Genomic DNA, 26,198 nt, shown 5'->3' with positions numbered 1-26,198 from the left:
AATATGATATTACAAAGGGCAAAAGAGCTTGTACTGCAGCCAAATAAAAGTAAGCATTATATTTCAGAGGGGAAATGTGAACATTCAATGAAATAGGGATTTATAGTTTTGATATTACTTTTAGCATTTAACATTTGGATGCTATAAAATATTTGGAAAAATAGGGAAAGAATGAGTCCTATAAAATTCCTTTTATGACACAGATATCATAGCTGATATCTAAACCATTAAGAGGCAAAGCAGAGAAAGAAAATTAAGGACCAGGGTAGGGGCAGAGCTAAGATGGCAGAGAGGATACACACTTCTTTCTGATCTTCTCCCAAGACATCAACTAATTAGCAAGTTCAGGTTCTGAATTAATTCTAGACTGGCAAAAATCAAATATTAGGCATGCAGGAAATTACAAGCAGAAGATAATTTCAAAGATCATCAGAAAAGGTCTGTTTCGGTTGGGCAGGGAAGGAGATGGCCAGGCATAGGATGCCAGCACAGTCTGTAGAGATCCTGGAGTGGAGTGAGGTCTCCACAGGTCATGCAGACTCTATGGTGGAGAATCTATGGGAAGGAATCTACACCAGTGTTGGCTACTCTGTTCTAGTTGCAAGCCAGTAGATCACCAGAGAAGTTATAAAACATCCAACGCAAACACAAAAGATTTACAGTGAACCCTGAATCCCCAGAATTTCACAGGACCTGGCCATGCCCACCCAACACCTCCAAATATAGGACTCAAGAGAAGTATAAAAATGTAATAACTCTTTAGAACTGTATCTTTGTTATGGATATACATAGAGAGTGCATGTTTAATTTGATTTTAATGTTATAATATAAAAAAGGAACCAGAGGTGGAAAGGAGATTGTACCAGAAAAAGAGAAAAGTGGGTGTAAAATGAGGGAATTTACATCTCAGTAAGAGGCAAAGGAAACCTATTATCTTTGAAGGAAAGAAGAGAGGGGGATGAACACTGTGTGAATCTTACTTTCATCAGATTTGATTCAAAGAGAAAATATTAGATATATTTGGTTTACAGAGAAACTTCGCTCACCTTATTGAAAAGTGATAGGGGAAAGGCAAAAAAGGAAGGGGTAGACTAAAGAGAAGGGAAAACAGAAATAGTAGGGGAAAGGTTTTATAAGAAAGGGGGAGGAACTCTAGAGGGAGAGAGATTCTAAAGGGGGAGGGCTGTTTGAAGCAAGTGGTGCTCATAAGTTAAATACTGGGGAAGAGGTAAAGGGAAAAAGGAAAGAGAAAATTATATTCTGGGGATAATAAGATGGGCAGGAAATACAGAATTAGTAGTTTTAACCATAAATGTGAATGGGGTAAACTCTCCCATAAAGTAGAACACTAGATTGCTATAGTCATTAATTATTTTGTTCTCTGAACCTAACCTTTTCACTGATCAACTTCTCTATTTCTTAGCCAGTACTAAATAGTTTTGATGACTGATGCTTTATAATATAATTTTAGATCTGGTACAACTAGGCCACCTTCATTTGCTTTTTTTTTTCATTAATTCCCTTGAAATTCTTGACCTTTTATTCTTCCAGATGAATTTTGTTGTTATTATTTCTAGGTCAGTAAAATAGTTTCTTGGGAGTTTGATTGGTATAGCACTAAATAAGTAGATTAGTTTAAGTAGTATTGTCATCTTTATTATATTTGCTCAACTTATCCAAGAGCACTTGATATTTTTCCAATTATTTAGATCTCACTTTATTTGTGTGGAAAGTGTTTTGTAATTTTGTTCATATAGTTCCTGACTTTCCCTTGGCAGATAGATACCCAAATATTTTATATTTTGATTATATTAAATTAAAAAGATTTTTTTTCAAACAAAACAAATGCAAAGAGGATTTCAAAGGAAACAGGAAACTGGGGAAAATTTTTCTACGTCCAAGGATTTTGATAAAGGCCTTGTTCCTATACTATATAGAGAATTGACTCAAATTTATATGAATATAAGCCATTCACCAATTGATAAATGATCAAAGATATGAACAGACACTTTTGGAGGTGAAGAAATTAAAACTATTTCTAGTCATGTGAAAAAATGCTCTAAATAACTATTGATCAGAGAAGTACATATTAAGATAACTCTCAGATACCAGTGTATACCTCTCAGGTTGGCTAAAATGGCAGGAAAATATAATTTTAAATGTTGGAGGGAATATGGGAAACCTAGGACACTAATACATTATTAGTGGAATTGTGAACTGATCCAACCATTCTGGAGAGCAATTTGCAACTCTTCCCAAAGGGCAGTCAAACTGTCTATTTGATCTAGCAGCATCTCTACTGGGCCTGTTTGCCAAAGAGATAATAAAAAAGGCAAAAGTACCTATGTGCAAAAATGTTTGTAGCAGACCTTTTTGAAATGGCAAGGAACTGGAAGCTAAGTGGATGCTCGTTACTTAGAGAATGGCGGAATAAGTTAAGGCATATGAATGTTATGGAATATTATTATTCTATAAGAAATAATCCAACAGGATGATTTCAGAAGGGCCTGAAGAGACTTATATGACTGTGGTGCTAAGTGGAATGAGTAGAATCAATGAGGACATTGTACAGCAACAACAAAATTATGCCACATGCAAATCTGATGGACCCAGCTCTTTTCAACAATGAGGTGAGTTACGCTAATTCCAATTGATTTGTGATGGAGAGAGCCATCTACATCTAGAAAGAGGGAGACTGAATATGGATCACAACATAGTATTTTCATCTTTTTGTTGGTGTTTGCTTGTTTTTTGTTTTCTTTCTCATTTTTTTTCCTTTTTGATCTGATTTTTCATGGGCAGAATGTTAATTGTAGAAATATGAATAGAAGAATTGAACATGTTTAACATATATTGGATTGCTTGCTGTCTAGGGGAGCAGATGGGGGAAGGAAGAGAGAAAAATTTGGAATACAAGGTTTTACAAGACTAAATGCTGAAAACTATCTGCATATATTTTCAAAATAAAAACTATTATTTAAAAAATAAAATAAAATTAACCCCCCTCTCAAATGAATAAAAAGGGCATTCAGGTTTCTGACTGACTTGTCCAAATTTTAGTAGAGTTTCCTAGATACATTGGAATCTGATTTTAATAGTATCTTGGTATTTCATTTCTGGATTTGCCTTCAACATAGTTAAGCATATGTACATATGTATGTATATATCTATACACAAAAGTCTTTAAAAGTCAAAATGTATAGATACACACATATTCATGCTGACATTTGCAGTGTTAGGGCAGCAGCACTTTGAAATGAAGTAATAGCCCCCTTGCCTCCAATATCATATGGGAGCTCAAATTCTGCTGCATAGAATTGAAGAAGTTATTCTCCTCAAATGTTTTATGGGTGATCAAAGAACGGGTTAATGACATTTCTTGTAACAAACATTACAAATAACCCATGTATTTGGGAGAGTTGACAATTATTTTTTCTTCAAACAACTTTCTGAAATGACAATGGAAATTTTATAGCCAATACAGGCCAAAATGTGCATCTATGGTCAGAGAAATCTTGAATATGGATTTGTACTATTTGCTAGAGGCAACCATATGATTCTGATAAGATTTTTATGTGTGCACATCTTCTGAAATGATTCAATAACCAGTAGGATAGAAAATGAAATTACTACAAAATGGGAATCTATTTCCATATATTTTCTTTCCTCTTATCTTAGGGAGGAAGGAAATGGATGATGTTTATTAGGCAGAAACACTTGTATTTTCTTTTTGAGTTGATATTATTTAGTACTGAAAATGATAATCCATCTCCTAGAATATCTCAGGAAAGATACAATGAAAGACTACATACCATAAAAGCTATACATGGAGATGGAGGCATAATAAAACTGCTGCTCTCTCTTTCTCTAAAAAAATTGGCAATCCAGAAAGATAATAGATTTTATGTGAACCATTTGGAAGATATAACTCAACACATTCTCTCTCCTTTTGCCTAGAATTTTCAATGTCAGAATTTTAAAATTATCTACAACAATTATTATCCAATGTCCATTTATACTAAAGAATAAAGAACTGAACCATACCTTTAGAAGTCAGTGTGTGTAGGTATTACTGGAAAGGGTAGAGTGGTACAGTGGTTTGATAGTTAGCCTTGGAATCTGGAGTACGCAAATTCAAATCAATCTTGTAATTTTGGGAAATTATTTATCAGTTGTTAGTCAACAAAAATATTTCAAGTGCTAATCGTTGGAACTCAAAAGCTTACAAAAAAGCTATAAAGTGGAAATACACACACACACACACACACACACACACACACACACACACAAAGATTCAACCCCTCTGCTTATGTAGTCTCTACCATAGTTCAGGCTCTTATCACTTTTTCCTTTTTCCAATAAATAGCTGCCAAATTATTATTCCTAAAGTAGTTCTTTCCACACCACGCCCCTACTCAGCTCAACAACTTCTAGTGACTCCACAGCTTGAAATACACACTATTTAACATCAACTTTAAAGCCCTTCACAATCTGATTTCAGCCTATATTTCTGGACTGATATTTGCCTTTTAGAATGTTCACACTTGCCTTTCAGAATTAAGTTTCAGTTCAACTACCATCTCTAAAGATTACCAGTAGAAATCAGTTTTCACATTTTTTCCTTGTCCTTATTTGCATTTACTTTGCACATATATTGTATTGCTGTATCTATGAATTTCCTCCAGGAGAATGTAAGCTTCTTGAGGATAGGGGACTTTTTAATTTTTCTTGTTTTATCCCTAGCAATGAAAATTTGATAAATAATTTGAATTAAAAGACTTGGGCAAAATTTCTGCTTCTTATAATGATTATTTGTGTGATGAGGACTTACAATTTCTCAAAGCATATTTTCTCTTCTGCAAAATATGAATAACAAAAATACTTAACTCTAAAAGCAAGCTTAGATCAATAGCAGTCTTTTACTGTTATCCAAGATTTAAAGAGATTTGTTTAAGTCATCCTTACATGGAACATAGAAATCAGGAATGTTAGAAATGGAAGAAACTTTAGAGATCATATAGTTCTAACTTCATGTATTACAGATGAAGACATTGTTCCCAGAGAAGTAAAATACTTGCTCAGTATCATGATTATTCTCTTCTTGGAAAGATATGGTTCATTCTTGGAAAAGAAGATATATATACATGCACACACATATATACCCACATATACACATACATATTACACATATATAGTAATGAAGACATACATAATGTATGTGTGTGCACATATTTTTTTTCCTCCAGGTGTTACTGGAAAACTGTAGTATGTGCATTGTCTCCCAGTGCCCCAATAGTGAAGTACTTAAATAGTAGCAGTAAGGTCCACACATTACTATAATTAGTCATTAGTAATTTAATTTTTTTTTGCCTGGGGCACAGAGGGCATGGTTGTAGTGGTAGTACCACATAGCTCTAACCATGGGCACAATCATGTCAGGAGGTGGTGACTTTAGGATAATGTGATATATGATAATTGGCAACTGGAAGACTATAATGGCATAAAACACCTTTGTTCCATAGGAAAGAAGAATACCCTCCTGAGTGATAGTACCCTGAAGGAAAGTTCCTTTCTCCTAACACTAGTGACAATTTTGTCCATATGCAATGCTGAGGGTGTAAAAATTAGTAGAAGCTGAAAATAATGATGCTGAGATGGAAGGAGAAGTAGTTGAGTAAAAAAAAAAAAATCATGTAAATAAACTGTACTGTTCCAAAGGGAGACCTAATGATTGACAAATATTGAGCACCATAACTGAAAGGAAAGAAAAACACAGAACTTGTTGACAAGAGAAGAAAGGTGAGAAAGGAGATGAACTAGCATATTTTTTTTAATGAGGTGTTAAGTAGATCACCAAGAGAGGTGGATAATGACTGTGATGAAGAGTTGGCCAGGAGTGTGAAAAAAAATGACATTTGGTAAATCACAGGAGAACAGTGAAACCTGAGATAGCTCCTGGAAAGAATGGTTAATCCCTTGTAACACTCTGATGCCTCTCAGTAATAGAACTGGGCAGCTCATTAAAACTGTGTATGAAAAGAAACTTTTTTTAAAGCAATGGATCAAAAAAAAAATAACTAAAGCTTAAAAATTTTAAGCCCATATTAAAAAAAATAAATTTCAGGAACATGAGTAATCAAAGAGAGGCATTTATGAAACATCCCTTTGGAAAACAGTAGGTAAAGACTTGGGAAATCAGAGAAGCAGGAAATCTAGTGAGAAGGCAAACTATGCCAAAATAAGAAGTGTATAACAGAATATGTCTTTTTAAAAAGCAGTTAGCTGTATGGAAATTTCTTCAACTGAGACCTACTGGATCTTTAAAATTTACATTGGTTGTTTCAATTTACATTATAGTACTTACTGTGATTTTTTTTTTTGTCTCTATTATATTGTCTCAATTTATATAGATTTTTCCATGATTCTCTATATTTATCCATATCTTATAGCATAATAATATCCCACTATAATCATATATCACAATTTATTTAGTCATTGTTAAATCAAAGGGCATCTCCTCTATTTCTAAATTTTGGGCATCACAAAAAGTGCTACAACAAAGTTTTGTTTATATAGGAACTTTTTGCTTATTGATTCTTACTTAATATATACTTGGGATTTTTCAGTCTATTTGCAGAATTCCAAATTGCTTTTTAAAATAGTTGTACAATTTCACAGCACAATCAATAACATATTAGTGTGTCTATCATTGCATACTCCCTACAATACTGACTAATGCCATTAGGGGGTGGGTGTAATTTTTGCCAATTTTCAGATATGAAGTAAAACTTTGATGTTATATATACATGCAAACCTACATATATATGTATCTTTTTGTTAGTGTTTTCAAGCATTATTTCATGAGGTTGTGAATATTTTGCATTTCTTTTGAGAGCTGTTTTTTCATGTCCTTTTATCATTTATTTATTGAGGAATGGCTATGTGATATATGTTTATGTATCTATATATTTACATATATATGTAAAAATGCATAAATATATCTATTAATATATTTAGATGTGTATATATATCAATTGCTTGTATATAATTATTACTACACCTTTATCAGAGAAATTTGATTGAAAAAATTTTGCTTAAATGTCCACTTCTTTTCTCATAATCAATGCATTAATTTTTTTTCTGTGCATAAATTAATATAGAAATACTGTTGATTTCTGAGAATTTATTTTGTGGCCTACAATTTTGCTGAAGCTATTGTCTCAGTTCACATCTTTGCTATTTCCCAAGAATATTACAAATAAATCAACAGCATTATGTCAACAGCAAAGAGGGATTTATTTATCATCTCTTTACCAAATTTATACTATTAATTTCTTTCCTTTGTCTTATCTGACCAAGGCCTTTGGCACTGTCAGACATGAAGGCTTGTGGAAAACTATTTCAAAATTTGGTTGCCTGGAGAAACTCAACAGTATTGTACACTAATTTCATGGTGGAATGATTACCTGGGTTCTGAGTAATAGAAGATACTCTTGCACTTTCTCAGTCACCAAAGGAGTGAAACAGCTGCGTGCATGTTCCCATGCTTTTTAGCATGGTGTTTGCAGTCATGTTGTCAAATGTTTTCAATTAGAAAAACATGGCATCAAGCTCAGCTATTGAATTGATGGTAAATTATTCAACTGGAAAGACCTACAAGCAAAAACTAAAGTAGAGGGGACTGTTGATGCATGATTTTTTGTTCACAAATAATTGTACACTCAATGAAGCCTCTGGAGCTGAGATACAACAAAAGAGGGATTGATTCTAATTTTAGTTTAATAATTAACACCAAAAAAACACAGATCCTCCATCCTCCAGCACCATATCATCTGTATGTAGAACCATGGGTTACAGCAAATGGAGAAGTTTTGAATGCTGAGGATAAATTCACTTTCTTAGCATTATACTTTCCAGGGATGTTCACATTGATAATGGGCTGTCATGTGCATTGCCAGAGCTAGTTCAGTGTTTGGGAGACTTGAAGGGAAAGTGTGGGAGAGGAGAGATTAGACTGACTAGCAAGATGAAGCTCTACAGAGCCATTGTGCTGACCTAATTTTTGTAAGGCTGTGAAATCTGGACAGTATATCAGCACCGTGCCAGGAAAATGAATCGCTTCTATTTGAATTATCTTAGGCGGATTCTGAAGAACTCCTGGTAGGACAAGGTACCAGACACTGCTTCTTTTCTCAAACTAAACTGCCAGGTACTTAAACTCAATTGTGGAAAGCACAGCTCTCTTGGGTTGGCCACATTGTTTTAATGCCAAATGTATGCTTGCCAAAAAGATACACAGGGCAAGCACTCACGTAGTAGTCAGAAAAAGTGATACAAGGACTTTCTCAAGGCCTCTCTGAAGAACTTTGGAATTGATTGTATGACATGGGAGACACTGTCACAGGACTGCCCACGCCCTCATTAGAGAAAGTGCTGTGCTCTATGAGTAAAGCAGACTTGAAGTAGCTAAAAAAATATGACATGTTCAAATTTAGCCAGTCCATGACTATTTGTGTCTGGCCTATGGCTAAACATACTCAGCACATATTGATCTGAATAGACACAGTTGGGCATACTGTAACTTCAGTTTAACATAGCAGCGTGGTTTTGTTCCTCTTTGAGAATGAAGGGCAGCAGCCAGCCAACCGTTGTCTTATTCCTATTGTTAGCATTTCTAGAACTATAACAAATAATAGTGGGGGGAAAGAGAATCTTTGCTTCAATGTAATATTTATTGGAAAAGTTTCTGTGTGTATCCATTGCATGTGATGCTTTTTTATGATGTTTAAAGGACCCTCTGTGCCTATAGTTTGTATAATTTTTAGCATAGAAGAGTTACTGTGCTTTGACAAAAATCTTTCTTCTGTATTGATATGGTCATTGGCGTTCAATATTTTGAATTTTAATATGATTAATGATCTTGATTATTTTCCTAATATTAAGCTATCCTTGTATTCCTGGTTTAAATTCTATTTAGTCATTATGAACGTGTGATTTTTTGTTAAGTCTCTGTAGTTTGACAATATTTTATTTAAAATTTTTGAGTCGGCATTTATTATTATTATTTTGGCCTGTAGTTTTCTTTGTTTTATGTTTCCCTGGTTTAAATATTAGAACTGCATTTATCTCATAAGAAAAGGTATATGGGTTGTTTAGGGACTTGTGGCTCCAAGAAGCTGTCAAATGAATAGTGGCCATACTCCAGTAAAATGGTCTCATCTCAGCAGATGGGTTAAATCAGGTTGAGAATAATTGACAAGCCTCAAACCCATTGGTGAATTAGGGGGCTGTCCACTCCAAGAGTATGAAGACTTTCCCTGGAGGAATGACAGATGAAAACAATTCTTTTCAATTGCCATAAAAGTGGTTGAAGCAGGTGCTGTGGAGCATTTAGAATTCGATCAGACAAGAATCCAAATTCATCAAGGAAACATTATCTGAATTTCAAGTAGATGTAGACAGTAACACAAGAATGACAATAGACTTTAATAATCCTTTTTTTTCAGTTTGGGATAAATGTAATAGAAAAATAAACAAAAGGAAAAATACAGAACCAAACAAATCCCTCGAGGAACTAGAATTAGAGTTATGACTATATAATTCTCTTCCTCTTCCACTTTTTTCCCTCTGCTAATCAAGTATATTCCCCCTTCTTCTACTAGTCATACTCATTAGTTTTCAACTTTTCATTTTTTGTATCCCTTTCCAAAAAAAAAAAAAAGGATTTCTCTCACTGGTTTCAATTATTCTACCCTTTTTTCTGTCTATTCTAGACTCTCATTGTCTGATTCGTTTCTCCTATAATTGGCTGCTCTCTTTCTCTTCTTTGTGTTTTCTTTGTAATCAAACTGTTCAAGGTAGCCATTCTAGAATTGTTTCTGCAGTCCTCTATAGCAGGGTGCTCTTCTAGGTAATTCCTGTCACTTTCTTGTAGGGCTCACACTTAAAGAGTTTGGATTACTCTTTTTTTTTTCCATTGTGTTTCAATATCAGAACAAAATCAATTATTCCATGTGCCAGAGAGGACACTTCCCTATGGTAGAGCCCTCTTCTAGCTCTTTCCTAAATATCACTAATATCCACTAATAGCACATCACCAATCTATTTCTTTTCCTGGTCATCTTTCCCCCCTATTTACTTAAAATTTTTCCTCCCTGAATGCATACTCTCCTCTTCCTCAGGTGCTAATTGTCTCTGAGAGATCTGATACTCTATCTGAGACAGGATAAGTTTATTTTTCAAGCACCAAACACTTTAGGTCATACCCAATGCTATCTCATTCCACAGATTACATTTTATATATACTAGTTTTTCTTTGTAAAACATGTCAAATGCCTCTTTATTATTGAATTCCATCATTTATCATTAAAGGTTAAGCTCAGATTCACAGATTAGATCACCCTGGGTTGCATTCAGAGGTCCATTGCTCTTCATAACACATTATTTCATTCTTTGTTTTCTTCTGGGTATCAGTTTTGTTATTTGATTTCCTTTCTTTAGTATTTGAAGGTATCCTGATTACCTGAAACTTTTGTTTCTCAATTGAATGTTAGCGTTAACTTCTATATATCTTGGAGTTTGATGTCTATCGTATTTTTCTGGAGATGATCTATGAATTTTCTCAAATGATGTTTCATTTTTTTGTTGTTTCAAAAATTCTGTGCAATTATTTTCTATTATGTCCTGAATTACAATGTTAAAGTTTTGTTGTCCTGTAATATTCTTCTGGGAGACCTAAGATACTGAGGTTTTCTCTTCTTGTAGATTGTTCTTCACTTCTGTATATTTGCATTGACAATCTATTGTTCTCTATTATTTTCTTGGTGATATTTATCTTCATAGATTCCAGTTTGTTCTATTCTGTCCATTATTTTCTGTGTGCAAGACATAAATTCTACTCTCTTCATTCTTTCTTCTCTTTAACACTATCAGGAATGGTGTTTTGTGACTCCTCCTCAAATTCCACAGGGTTCTATGTCTCATCAAGTGTTGGATAATTTCTCCTTCTTTTGCAGTATTTATTCAGGGATGCCTGAACACATTTGCTTTGTTTGGAGGCCAGAGTTTCTTCTGTTGTTTATATTATCTTCAACATCTTTGAGTTTTTTTCTTTGTAAGATATTTAGTAATTTCAGTCTTTACCCCCATGATTTTCTTCTATTCTTTTGTTGATTCTATCCCTTCTGTTGAGGGTTTTCTTAGTGACTAGATCTCACAGCATCTCAGTTTCCTCCCATGCTGCACAATTCATGGTTCACTGGAAAGATCTAGGACTTTCTCCCAAGAGGCTTTTGGATGCCTCGAACTCATCTCAGCACTCTTCCATTAGCTTAATGTGGGGTTACACAGGCTTCCCTCCAGTCTGAGTTTCCTGCCTTTTATTGTTCAGTTCTTTGGTCGGGCACTGGAAATTCAGAGAGCTGATGAATTTGTGCTATGGATTTGTACACCTTTGCACCCATAAGTCAGAGTGTTGCAGTACTAATGTATATGGGTTTGTGCCCCCCAACTTATTAAGGCCTTGCCATATACTCTCTTGGAGTAACTTTCACAGTCTAGAGTCAGTCTAGAGTCAGAGTTTTCATAAGAATTGAAAAAGGGAGAAAGAACTGTGATAAGGGGTTGAATTTTGTTGCAAACCCGTGTATCAGGTTTTGGTTGTTCATGGTATTGTTCATTCATTTTAGTAATGTCTGACTCTTTGTGATCCCATTTGGGATTTTCTTAGTAAAAATGTAGAGGTTTCCCATCTCCTTCCTCATTTTCATAGATGAAGAAATTGAGACAAATAAGCCAAAGGTTTGTTAGTGTCTGAGGCCAAATTGAACTTATGTTTTTTCCTACCTCTAAACTCATCCTCTTTCCACTATCTAGTTTCTGGATCTTCTACTATAGCCTTAATTGCTGGTATCATGACTGGTTGCAGGAAGGGGTACTAAATGAGCTATGGGTCAGTGAGTCTTAGTCCTTTTATTTTTTTAAACCTTATGGATTCTGGATGTCATAGACCATGGAAACAGCTGAAGTTACTTTATCTTTGGTACATAATTCCTGATTTGAAGAGGTTTGAAAGGTCATAAAACTCAGAGACTATGTTTAGTTCTTCATTTTCTTGCTCATGTGACCTGGAATTCTACTCCCTACATTTCTAATATATTAATTTGCTTAAGAGTTTTGTGGTTTGCCTTGTTTCCATGTAGTACTATTAGCCAAGCCATTGTCTCTCTATAGATATGACCTGATGGGGTGCAGAAAATCTATTCCACTTAATGAAACCTTTTAGTTACTAATTATTAATAGTTGTTTCTTTTCATTATACACATTTCCCTTCTTTAGCAGCATAAGTAACTAACATATTAAAATCGTAGGGTATTTTGTTGGAAAGGAAAATAGAGATCATGCAGCCATGCAGCCAATCCTAGGATTATACATAAAGCAATGAGTATGACACAGATCTCCTGATTTTTCTCACTTTTTTTCCATTATTTTATTGGGACTCTTAATTACAAAAGGGAGTAGAACAAACATAGCATAGAGCATAAAAAAAACTTTAAAGAAGAAAATCTGCTTTACATTTTTTTGCCAAAATTTAGCTCTTTCCCTCCATACATAGAGTTATTTATATATACATCAAAATTGTCAGATTATTTAGGGTTTTGGAACCCTTCTTTGCTATTTTTCATTAGCGCCAATAACATGGTTTTGAGTTCTAAAGAACTATACTTGAATACTGTCTTTGGCCTTTACCTTGGTAATAGCAGTTTCTTAGAGTTTTAGTTTTCTCATTTGAAAATGAGAATAATACTATTTGCATGACCTAACACAGGATGATTGTAAAGAAATCAATATAGTTTGAAAACTTTAAGGTACTATATAAAATGTGAGCTATAATAATAATTATTAGTCATTTTTTGGACACGATTTATCTGCACAAGAATTGTGGAGGCAGTATAGGAGAATTTAACTATTATAACATTGCTTTGCTTTTCAAACTTTTAAGAAAGATGCTTTGTGAAACCTTGAGGTTTTATAGAAGACAATTTGAAAATTACTGCTTTAGATGAACAATATGAGATTTAGATCCTTCTTTTTGCATAGATAATAACATGGAATTGTTGTACCTTGAAAAGAGCCAAATTTAGGGCAAGCTAAAGATTTTTTTTTTAAATCACAAAGCAATCTTTCCAGTTGATTGGCAGTTCTAACAGTAGATAGTCTGCTGGCAGGCATTTTCATTAGTGTTAAATGTCAAAGGTATTGAAAAAATTCATAGTAAATTCTGTTGGTAAAGAAATATATAGAAATGTGTACTATTTGGGCTCTCCTGGTTAATGAGGTGGTTGAATGTCCTTCTCCACAGATTTTTTGCGACTGTCAAAAGAAATAAACTACATTACTACATTTTAGTCATTTTGAAATAAATGTTTGAATGCAAAGTAGACCTTATAATTCTATGCAGATATACAGTATCTAACATTTCTACTACTGCCTTTTAAAAAAAAGAGTACCTTCAAATATGACATTTTACATCCATCTCCTTTCAGCTAACACACTTAGATATATTCCAATCTTGTTTTTTTTTTTCTTTCCTTTTTTTCTGTCCTCAGGAAACTGTTCCAGACAGGAGCTCTCAGCAGGAAATGTGGCCCTATGTACAATAAAGAAACAAAACAGCCTGTAAAACAGCACCTTTCTCCTTTTGCTTTTCTGAAAGTCAAAAGCTCTATTGTTATTTGGAAGCTACCAGGAACTTTAGTGGAAAGCTTCCATATATTAGAGGTCCCAGGATTGCAGGAGTCCTCACATGTCTTTCAAGAGAGCCCCTTGTGAGCATCCAGCTCAAGGTGAATTATAATGAACAGGCTGGAAAATCTGTGCAATAATGGTGAGGGATACTTTGAGCCTGCAGCCTTTGCCACTTAGGTTGTAACTGTCAATTTAGGTATCCCTAATGTCAAAAGAAGTCTGCCCTTCAGAGAAGCTGGGTATAATATCTCTTTTTCCATGATAGTCTGGGACTAGAATGGATTATCACTTATTTGTCAAATTTGAAAAAGACATGCAAGTGTGTGCGTGAACACCCACACACACATGAAGGCATAGCAGTGGGTTAATGAGACAGCTTCCAATGCTATGCTTGGAGGGACATTAATGGAGGCCAGAATAAATAGATCATTGCCACAACTATATAACAAGAAGAATTAGCATAGCCAATATCTTCAGGGCTACATTCTCCATCTATTCCTACTTATTGCTCAGAAGTGAAACTACAAAGTAGTATATTCTTGCTCCTGCCATCAGCTCAGTCTAATAGTTCCCATTATTCATAGGAGGGCAACTGAGGTCATTGACTGTGAGCTTTGTGCAAGGATCCCACCAGTCATGCTTTATCATCTTGAAGATTGTGAGCTGTATAGTAAATGGATTAGGGAAATGGTCTATTCTTTCTGAAATATGGATTTGACCTTATTTTGTCCTTGGATTTCTTCTGTGATCTTATGAACCCCTAGACAGAAGACTCAATAAGCTAGTAAGGGAAAAAAACAAACCCTCCAACTGTACATAGTTTTTGCTGTTAAAACAGTGTTCTGAACATTGTTGATTAGATCTCTGACTTTAACTGAGGAGATGAATTTGTTGCTATTAGTAATTAGAAGGCAGCTTTGTTGTGATTCAAAAAAGCTCAGAATTAATTTCAGAATAAAAAATAAAACTAATGCCTCCTCTAGCAAATTTGTCATTAGGCTACTGCTTTTGTTTATTTCAGTCTTTTTCACATTACTACTCTGATCATTAAACATAGTTACTCTTACAAGTCTTAAGGGAGTTTGACTCCCTGCAGTTCTCCCAAAGCTGAAAAGGAAGCATCAAAAACATTTACCAGATATTCTCCTCCTCTGTTGATCATCATTTTGAAACTTTGAACTATTTTGCTAAGCCTGAATGAATAATACTTACATTATACACTAAAAGAAGATATTCTAGTTCTTCTTTGGGAGAAAAATGCCTCAGATTACCTTTCTGTTCAACAAAATTTATCCTGATGGGCAGTTTAGTGCATTTGGCATGGTGATAAATGAGATGAATTGACCTTCAAGTAGAAGATTCACCTTTGTTCTAGTCCTAGTGCCACCTTTCCCAGTTTTTCCCAGTTTCCCAATTCCCCTCTCTCTATCAATGTAACACAATTTAGCTCTATATTTCAATTTTCTAGTCTTCCTCCCTAGTGATTCATTTACATACACATTTAATTCAATTAAATAAGCATTAATTAAGCACCTAATATGTTCAAGATACTGTGGGAGGCACTGGGGATACACAGGTATATAGTTTCAGAAATCCATTTAGAGTACAAAATCTATTTTCTATTGGTCATATAAAGAAGTTTGTTAGCATAAAGTCTATAAAAGGTGACTTTTTTGGTCCAGTGTCTAACTTAGCCTCCCTTAATATTTAGTTCTTCATGCGAATTTATTAAATACCTACTGCAAATATGTCATTGTGGTGACACTGAGCTAGATTCAAAAGAAGAATAAAATCTAATTTCTCAGTTGTATCCTGTTTCACACCCAGAGCTACTATTTTTCTTAGCTTTAGCTACTTAGTTCTTTTGACTAGGAAACAGTTGTAACCATCGAGCTCAATTTAGGTTGTATTTGCAAGAATCCCTCTAGAAAAACTCAGAACTCACTTCATGTACTATAATCTATATCCCACATGAAATCTTCTAACTGATGGAATCCCTTGTGAAATTACTCTGCAGATGCATTTTACTTATTAATAAATTTATGAGTTGTTTCCCCTAATAGAATGTAAGTTCCCTGAGGTTAAGATCATTTCTGTATTATCTTGCATTTATGCATGATAAATGCTTATTGATAAATATATACAATAAATGAAGGAAAAACTAGTGAGATATGTACTTCTTTCTTCTAGAGCTTTACTATCAGTAATTTCTGCCCTATCTTTTTTCTGAATGAATGAATAAAGGAACAAACTGTTAAGGTCTTACCATGTATCTAAAAATACTACTGAGTGCTGGGTATAGAAACGGAGAAGTAAGACAGTCCTTACTCTCAAGATGCTCATAGTTTCTAATGGGGTATAGAATTTATATGGAAAGTTTAAGCTGCAAGTTAATTGGATAAATCCCATGATCTTTATGGTGTAGCAGCAAAGCAGATGGTAATGTCTCTTTTTTAACTATCATCTCTACTAAAAATATAATGTTGTTGATATTGAACCATTTCACAGTGCCAGGGACTTTGGTGGGAAGAACTTTCTTTTTGGGTCTTCAGTGGCAGTGCCAGAAGCATTCACCATGCTCAGAAAGACTGCTGAGGGCAATGGGCTAGAAGAATTGATCTTCTCAAGACTCTTGGTTTAGGGTCCTAGTTTGTCACTATTAGGTTATATAATTGGTCAGATGGTGATGTTGGTTTGATTTGCTCAGCCCCTGCTGCTTCCAAGGGCTTTGTGCCTCAGATAGAATGGTTTGTTTGCCTTGTATGTGGAAGCTGATATGAATGATTATAACCCTTTTCCACCGGAGTTATTTCCTCAGATGATTGTGTTTGGGGATTAATGGTCTGGGAAGTGATGTTATTCCTAGCATTCTGTGTCTATTTGCTTATTGATGATAATTGGTCAACAGTTGTTGCTAATGGTTATGAACAAGGCGGGCTCCCTGATCACAATAATTTTTCCCCTCATTGATGATTATGAGGATTGGGCTTGAAAAGTTTTGGTGATTTGGGCAACCCTGTTTTCAAGGTCCTAGGCTGTCTTTCTTAGGGTCAGAGGGGAAATGGTTGTCAAAGTGGTGGTGGTGGTCTGACTTGCCTGGTACATTTTTCTCTAGTCCAGTTTACACAGGCTTTTCTCAAAAAATTTATTCAGTTCTACTTTTGTACTCCCTAATCCCACCACCCAAACTTATTTAATTCATTGTCTTCTTCCCTCCAAATATTTTCTTTCCTAGAAGAAAGTTGCAACTTAGGGCACAGAGGCCCCTTTCTCATCAGCTCCCATTGTTCAGTTTTTTTTTCCTTTCCCATTCTCAGATAGATCTTTTATCTTTAGATCAATTTACAATTACAAAATAATAACCTCATTTACACTTAAGAGTACTCTTGTCTCAGCTAAACAGGTGTGTCCTTAGAAAACATATATGATTAGGAAATTGGAGGAGGGAAGAGTTTTAACCTTACACATGCATACATAAAATTTTCTTTACATATTCTTTTTTAGAAAAACTTGAGGGCCAGTATGAGGCAAATGTTGATTAAGGAAAATGAGAGAAATAGAGAAAGAGAGAAGGGAAGAAGAAAAAAATATGGGTGGGAGGCAGAGAAAGGAGAGATGATATAATATTAAATAAGAATTAAATTATAAAGGTTCCTTCAATTCTATGCCTATGATGCTATTGCATAAAAGAGCAGATGAGTAAATTAAGAAAAAGAACAAAAATGAAAGGAAAAAGTCTACTCTATGTCTCTTCACCAGATCATGTGTGTATGTGTCAGAGAAGAGAGAGAGAGAGAGAGAGAGAGAGAGAGAGAGAGAGAGAGAGAGAGAGAGAGAGAGAGAGAGAGAGAGAAAGGTAATATTAAATAAATTGGCCATTGAGAATACCCCACCATCTCCAGAAGCAATGAAAATCTTTCTAAAGGATGGATTGTTACAGATTTCTCCTCAGTGCTATCTTGGGCAGCTCTTATGATGTTATACACTTAATCAAATCTTCTATAAGTCCTCTTGTAAGGAATTGCTGTGAGAGGGCTGCAGTCTCTATAGAAGGTGCTAAACACTGATTACCTTCTACTATAGGAATCTGTGCTCTTTCAAGTCAGCTTCCCACCAAACAACAGGGCTATAGTTCAAGGATTTCAGAGAAATGAATGCCATGATCAAGAAATGTTGTGCAACTGTGGGAAGTTGGCACCACAGCAAAGAGGAAATTTAAGGAATCCCCCAAAATTGTAAATCGTGGGAAAATGTATAGTGCAATTGTGAAAATAGAGAGCTAAAGCAACAAAAATGCTTCCCTTTCAAAAACTAAATAGATGTAAAGACCAAGAGTTGGCTGGGAATCACAATTAGCAGTGACAAATAGAGGGAAGGACCACTATATTTTGCACTCGAAGACTAGGATTAGTAGAAACTCCTAACTCTATTCCTTTCTGGTTGTATGGCATTGGGCAAATCACTTAACCTGTATGTTCTCTCTCTCTTCTGGCCCTATAGCTAAAATGAAGGAATGAAGTGAGGTTAGATCAAGATTCTTAAACTTAAATATTTATTAATTTTAATTATTTATTAATCTAATCTGTTAGGTTCCAGATACTGGGCTAAGCACATGAAGAATAAAAATTTCTGGTATCCCAAGTAGATATCTAAATGCTTCCCTGGAGTTCCAAACAATAAGAATGACTGAGCAACTAAGTAATTTTGACCATTATAAATACACACACACAATTAAATTGAAATGAGTAGAACTAAGAGAATACTTTGTACAATCCAGTTTCTTAAATTGTGGGTCCTGATCCCATATGGGGTTGTGTAACTGAATATGGGGGTTGAGAAATTATGATTTATTATCATTACATGGTGGATTTGTATACCTATTTTATATACTTATATGCCCAGGATCATATAAACATTTCTTAGCCAAAAAGGATTGCAAGAGGAAAAAGTTTAAGATGTTATACAGTAACAGCAATATTGTTTTAAGAACAACTTTGAACAAGTAAGTTATTTTAATTTTTATAAAAACTTAATTTAACTATAAAGGACATAGAAAGAAAGGCAGTATCTACATCCAGAGAAAAATAGCTGATAAACAAAAGTATATATAGAATAATTATTTCTTTCTATATGTATATATATATATATATATTTTATGCACAAACATACATACATACTCCTATTTGCATTCTTATTTATGTCTAATGGTAGTTATATCAAGGACAGGGTAGGGTGAGGAAAGAAAAAAGGGAAAAAAGTAAAAATAAATTTGCCTAATCACTTTATTGTATTTTTGGAAGGGATAGCAAATTGTGCATGGCAGATGTGCAATTTCATGTGCATCTTTTTTCTTGTGTTCATTTTTTATTACGATATAATTATATTTCATTTATTAATTTTTTTAAAAGAAGGGATATTTTGGGGCTTCAGTGAGAACCATTTGTTAAAATTTCAGTATGAATTTGTATATCTCATAAGGCTACAAATCAGGGCTTGATTTATTTGTTTTGCTGATTGTCTAACTTTAAGAAAGTGATAGAAAATATATTCTGTATGCATTCTTTTCCATCCCCAACTCCTCAAATTAGTTGTTAAATATTTACCAGGTTGTTACTAATAAAAGGTATAAACAGAATAGAAGCATAGTTGGGGAATAGTCAAATAAAATGAGGGAAGAGTGCAACAGGGTGGTCATGAGGATTTGAGGATCATATAGGACAAAAAAGGCAGGTCTTGTAAAGAGATTGAATCTTGGACTTGGTGCACAAAGGTTGAGTTATATGGTCACACCCCTAATCAATATGAGGAATGGCTGAGGTCTTTTTTTCGTCCATTAAAACAGCAAGTTGATCAAGGGAAACTCATAAAGAATAACAAGTTTTAAGATGTCATCTATCAGAATTAATGTAAAGGTATTGTTATATAAATATATGAATAAAAAAGATAGTTCCATTATTTTTCAAGAATAAGGGATAATCTATGGATAAACTATATAACCCATTGATTTCCCTGTAATATCAAAAGAATCAAAGTAAGGATCTAAAAATGTTCTTTGGAACCTCATGGCAAACATACTGGCGAAAAATGAGAAAGACTTAGGGCAGAACAGTGGCCCTCCTGGCACAATCTAAGATCTGAAGAAAGATTCCCAGACTGCGGATTAACCAGTCTGAAGCCCAAATGCCAGGCCCCACTGTGCTGCAGGAGATATGGCCTTGAGTGAGAAGGAACCAGCACACCAGTGAGTACCGAAGCAATGGGATAGGGATGCTGCTGAGGACACTTGGAGGAGGGAGGAACTCTTGGTTTGGGGTTCCAGGTCAGAGGGGAGAGCTTAAGTAAAGCTAGAAGCTCCATTCCTCCACCCCACAATTGGAGGTGTTTACACTAATACTTTTTATTGAAAAAAATGATCTGGCAAAGAAGAAATACCACAACCATAGAAACTACAGGAATAGGGAAGACTGGGGTTCATCTTCAGAGAAGATAAAAAGCTTTCTCTTAAGCTTTTGGGTAATGTTACCCAAAGAATAATATTAAATGGCTGTTTGCTCAGAGAGAATTTATTGAAGAAATTGAAAAAAGACTTTAAAAATGAATGAGAGGGAGGAAAAAAAGAGAAAGGAGTGCTCATAGCTCTGAAAACCTACTCACATAAGGAATGGTTAAATAGGGAACACTACATATATACCATGAAAGGTATATAAAGCACCCTCTAAAATCTTTAAAGAAATGGGGCGGGGATTGGCCTCCCAAGATGAAGCAAAGGTTGGTGAAGAAGACCAGAGAGAGATCCATGGGTGAGGGGATGTTAAATAATAGCAAAACAATTTAAGGAGCAGAATTAGCTAAAAAAAAAAATTAGCAGAAAAGCTAAAAGTTAAAAACAACAATAACAAATAACAACCTTTTTGTTGTTCTCAGCGTTCCTCTTCAACCTCAGCATGTTTGGAGCTCAAGGATCTTCACCCTCTCCTTACTGTACCTTCTCAACTTTTTACTCTCTAGATTTTTGATTTCTTTCAGACTACTGAGATTGCTGTCTCCAGCAGCACCACTGACTTCTTAACTACTAAATCCAGTGGTCTTTTCTCTATTCTCAGCCTTCCTGATCAATTTGAACCTTCTGGCATGGTTGAATAGCCATTTATGTTACATGATCTTACTGCTCCTTTCTCAGTCTCCATTGTTTACTCTTCATCTGTCACATGCTCTTTGAATCCTGATGTCTTTCAAAGCCCAATTCTGGGCTTATTTTTTAATTATTATTCTTCATAATGTTTATTTATTCAATTCAATTCCCATTGATTCAGTTATCCCCTCTACACAGGTGACTATGATCTATTTATCAACTCCTAATATTTTTCTCTTGACATTTAGTCCTGAGTGAAATGTTTATTAAATAATAAATCACTGGGGAGATCTCTGATCCTTCCCAAAATATATCTCACTTAGACTATCTTATCTAGTTGGAGTTATTGTCACACCCAACTAGAAAAACCTTACAAAGAATTTAATTTAAGGTCAATTTTGGCCTATTGTGTTCTTATCTAGAGATAAGTCCTTTTTTTAAAAATTATTATTATTTTTTTTAGATTGTCCAATGCTGGGAGGGAGGAAGGATAATTTGGAAACAGATACCGTGATCAAAACCATCTCCCACAGTCACTCATTAAAAGAGATCCTCCCTCATTATAATAATCCATTCTCTTTCATTTCTTGTTGGCCAACATTTCTGTCCATTTCTGCCTTCAAGAATATCCTTTTTTTTTAAGAGCATATAAGTGCTGAGTGGATTCCATGAGGAACTATATGTTAGCACAATTAATAAAATTATTAATTATTTAGAAACTATGTCTCTCAAACTTTTTATATGCCCTTGCCCAGCTCCCTACTGGACAGCTTCACCTAGATAACATGTCTAAAATAGAACTTATTATTTCTTGCTCTAAATAATAAAATGATCTTATTTCATTCAAGAGCACTATGATTGTTCTAGGCATCTACATCTATAGATTTGGAATCATTTTTAACTTTTTTCTTTCCCTCATGCCCTCCTCTACCTCCTCAAAATTCAAACAGATACCAAATATAGGTCTAGAGTTCCCCAAACAAAGGAATCCTGGGCCTTTCCCAACACCAACCAAAGCACACCCCTTTACCAAAGGATCAAATAGATATTGAAGAAAGAGGCAGGGATCTCCCCTATGATTATAATCTTTTAATAATCATCTGGGTTACTTACATAGGGGCTATCTCGAGAGGCTGCCAGATGATTCAGTGAATCCTCACAAAAGACCCTGAAAAAGTTCCATGGTAATTATAGAAATCAAATAAAGGGAGGAGGAGCTATAGAGTATCATGCATACATTATAGTGATTTGGCTAATGATTTGATTGACTGCTGGAGAACTGGGCCTGGTTCCAGAATCTGGGTACAAGGCCAGGGAAAGCAGTTAGATGTTCAGACACTCAAGGCCATCACATGTGCTGATCAGTTGTTTGCTGGACACTGTGTCCTTGTACTGACTTTCATTGCTCCTTCTTTTATTCCCCCCACTGCCTTTTTATAGCTTTCACCAATTGGGAACCCACACAAAATTAATTATTTTTATCTTCTCAAGGTCTCTTGAACTGGTTCCTATTTTCTATTTATAAAGCCACTACCTAGCATAAGCCTTTTATCTGAACTTTTATGATGTCCTCTTAATTTCTCTGCTTCCAAGCTCTGTCATTGTCAATTCAATTTTCTCATAATTGTCAAAATAGACAAATAATTTATATTGCACTTATGTACTAGCCATTGTAATAAATGTTGGAAATGCAACAACAAGAAACCTGGATGATCCCTACTCTCAATGCACTTATAGTCTAATGTGAAAAATAATACTTCAGAAGAGGTAGAAGGTGGTAGGGAGGTATAAATGTGTGTGTATTGAATTGTGCACATATACACATACATGTATATGTGCATATATAAAATATATGTGCATATATATACACACACACATACATACATACACACTAAGTAGTTATTTTATGATCTGGGTGAAAGGTAGACAGAACATGTACAAGAAGGAAAGAAAGGAGCAGTGGGACTAGTGCCAATGATTACATGGTAGTTCCAGACAATGACTCACCAATTATTTAAAGATAATCTTTATAAGGCACAATTCTGATCATATCACTGTCTTATCCTTTTAAAAGTCTCCAATATCTTTTTGTTGCCTCTAGAACAAATAAAATTTTCTAATTATTGCATTTTAAGCTGTGCATAATATGATTCTAACCTATTTCTTCATCATTATCTTACAGTAAACCCCTTCATATATTCTATGGTTTAACCAACTAGAACTATTCCCCAAACTTGACATCATCTGCCCACCCTGTCTCATGTCAGAAATGCTTTCTCTGAGCCTTTAAAAATTCTTACCTTCTTCCAAGGCTCAGATCTGGTATCCCTGCTTCAAGAAAACCTTCTCTGATCCCTGAAACCTTCTCTGATCACCCCGGTTGTTAGTGATCTCTTCCTCCCTTCTAATTGCTTTATGGTTGCTTAATTTGCCACATCCCTCCAGTAGAATGGAAGCTCCTTGAGAGTAAGGATTGTTTCTTGTTTTGGCTTCCTATGAGATCAGTGTCTCGCGCAGTACTGTGCTTAATAACAGTAGTACTTAATTAATGATGAAGTAAATAGAATTCAGCTAAAGGTCAGAAAAGTACAGTGGTATAGTAGATAGATAATTGAATTTAGAATCATGGGAAATGAGTTCAAATATATGATGGACCACTAAGTGATTTAGCAAGTCATTTAATCTCTCAGGGCCTCAATTTTCTTACCTACAAGAGAGCTGGACTATATGATAGCTAAGATTCCTTCCAATTCTACATCTATAATGCTAAGAGCAAATGAATATAACTTGATTTTAATTTCACATGTATGTTTGAATTTTTACAAATTGAAATTTTAATATCTAAAATTTGATTATAGCATTTTCTTAAGCTGATATATGTAAGTAAAAAAAATATACCTGAATTGTACTAATAATTATATTTAAAAATAATATAACAAAATAAGTTTACTTTTCTGTATTTCACTGATATATGAAATAGTTTGTTCATATCTTCCCTTCACCAATATAGTTTGCAGTTGTTCTTATCTCCCATAGACCTCAGTTAAGGGACCTTGTGAGTTACAGGAAAATTCATCAACTTGAACTCAATCGTTTACTTTTTTTCAATGAGCAGAAATAATTTTTTCTTCCCTTTACCAGTGAAAAAAAAATAGAACAAATATGCAGAATCAAGTAAAACAAATTTCTCCATGAGCCATATTTAAAAACATGTTTCAGTCTATATCATAAGTCTATCATCTGTCTGTCAGAAGGTAAGTAATATGCTTTATTATTGATTCTTTAGGATCCTGGTTGGTCTTTGGGTTCATAAGATTTCTGAAATATTTCAATGTTATTTCTCCTTATAATGTTACTGTTTTGAGATCAGTTATTCTGGTCCTGTCCACTTTCTGAGATCTGTTTATACATTTTTTTAAAAATTCCTTTAGAACATTCCCTTTCATCATTTCCTATAACTATTATATTACATTTATTCAGCCATTTCCCAAAATATGAGCATCCTCTTAGTTTCTAGTTCTTTGGGATTGCTACAAACAATCTGCATCTGGCCTATTGAATATTCCCTTCCAATTTACCTGGACTGCTCTTTTGGAAAACAGGTATATAATTTTCAACAGATTTGGATTCAAAGCCTTTCCCAACATTGGTAAGACCTGTTAGGACTTGTGCAGTATGGGCACAGTCTTGAGAGTGCAGGACATTTTTCTAATACTATGGAGCACCAGAGGAAAGCTTTAGTAGAGGACTAATTAATGAGTTTACTGGTTATTATTTCTTACTGCAGGCATAGGTGTGCCTTTAACACTAACAGTTCAGTGAATTATTTGCCCAAACAAGTGACATCATCTTTTTCTTTGAGACACAAACAGTACTTGGACAGTAATCTTTTGATTTTAAAAATAGAAAAAGAAAAGTGAATTTGAAGCAAAGGAAATATAGGGAGGAGGAAAGCAAAGGGGGTTGAAGTTCTAGGCAATTGAATGAGACTAACAAAGTGGCCTGATTTCTGATTTTTCAGTACTTCTGATGTCCAGGCTTTTTAGTTAGAAACACACTTTTCAAGTCCTGAATTGTGCTGTCTCTATTAGCACAGGGCTCCTGGGACATATTCAATTAAAGCTCACAAGGTGAATTCTTTGAAAGAACTTAGGAAATCAGGCACAAAGACTTTTTTTAGTCAAATTAAACCCTGTTACCTGAATAGAAAACCTTTTTCTTTTAAAATACGTAGCAGCAAGACCTTCAGAACCTATTTATGCATTTCAAAGACTCAGAATTCATTTATAGAATCATTTTTTTTTCCTTTCTTTGTAACAATAGTTCTTTTCTTTTAAGGAGATTGGTAGTGAAGGTGTTTCTCCCCCCCCCACAACCTTCTTCCCCCTCCTCTCCTCCTCCTTCCCTCTTATCCACCCCCCCCCCTGCAAATTCTTAATTTGCATTAGCAATTTATTAGAAAGAACTACTAAGGGAGGCATGTAGATTAGCATTTGCAACAGCACTAGAGACCTGGAAAGAAAAGAAACCAGTGTCTGAATCTTTCTTCTTGGTTTATTTTTCCAAAGCTGAATAGTGAGACCTGAGGGATCTCTAAAGATGGACTGAGGAACTTGTCCTGGTAGACTGCAAGATGCTGAATAATGGGGGAGAGAGGTGTTCAGGGAAAAGTTTGAGACCTCATTTTGGGAAAAAAAATCTAAAGTGCTCTTATTTAAAAACCAAAAAACAACAACCCTGCCTCTTACCTGCCTCAGTGGTCTAAGTTATTTACAGAGTGTAATTAAAGAGCTGTTACATTTCTTTCACAAGTGTGAAAGAAGCATATAATTAGAAATGCCTGTAGGTATGAGTGACTTACTTGAGACTCTTTCTATAGCATGTGGAAATGAAGGGTCCTTGTTGCTGTGGCATATAAAACACCTTTTTTTTTTTTTTTAAACCTGAGCTTCTTTCTGTCCCTCATTAGATTAACATATTTAACAGTCTAGTTTAATTTACCAGTCTCAGTTCTGGTAAAGATCACTTTATTGAGTCATTAGGATAGCCTGTTACCAAATTCCAGCTCAGCTGGTTTTCCATGAGAATGAGGGTTTGTGGTTGCTGCAGGCTAGCCCAGATAAACCAGGTGCTTCTCCCAAGGTCTGGGTAAAGAAAAAAAATTCACCCATTCATTTGTCTGTAGATTGTATTGACTTTCATTATGGTGGGATGGCCATTCTCCTTTCCAGTTAATAACAAATTCTTAATAGTTTTCTTGGAGCTATTCAAGATATTCAGTCTGATCACTGAGACCCTCCTTCTGAAGCTTGGAAATTTG

The 26,198-nt window shown here is 34.7% G+C and overlaps 1 long non-coding RNA gene across 2 annotated transcripts in view; it reads right to left on the bottom strand.

Annotated features, from left to right (window-relative positions):
• The window catches only part of LOC127544117 (uncharacterized), a 54,293-nt gene extending 32,237 nt beyond the window's left edge, over positions 1-22,056 (bottom strand). The window contains exons 1-2 of one of the 2 annotated variants that reach the window (XR_007949374.1): positions 21,992-22,056; positions 13,509-13,648 (exon numbers count right to left, since the gene is read on the bottom strand). This is a non-coding gene — a long non-coding RNA (uncharacterized LOC127544117). Of the gene's footprint in view, positions 1-13,508; positions 13,649-20,653; positions 21,140-21,991 lie in introns of those variants that run through there. The other variant, XR_007949373.1, reaches the window with a different exon arrangement.
• Positions 22,057-26,198: the final 4,142 nt, after the last annotated feature.

Source organism: Antechinus flavipes, chromosome 1 (assembly GCF_016432865.1).
Source record: "Antechinus flavipes isolate AdamAnt ecotype Samford, QLD, Australia chromosome 1, AdamAnt_v2, whole genome shotgun sequence".
NCBI classification, from domain to species: Eukaryota; Metazoa; Chordata; class Mammalia; order Dasyuromorphia; family Dasyuridae; genus Antechinus; species Antechinus flavipes.
The sequence above is the reverse complement of the archived record's forward strand: the minus strand, read 5'-3'. Positions and strand labels throughout refer to the sequence as shown.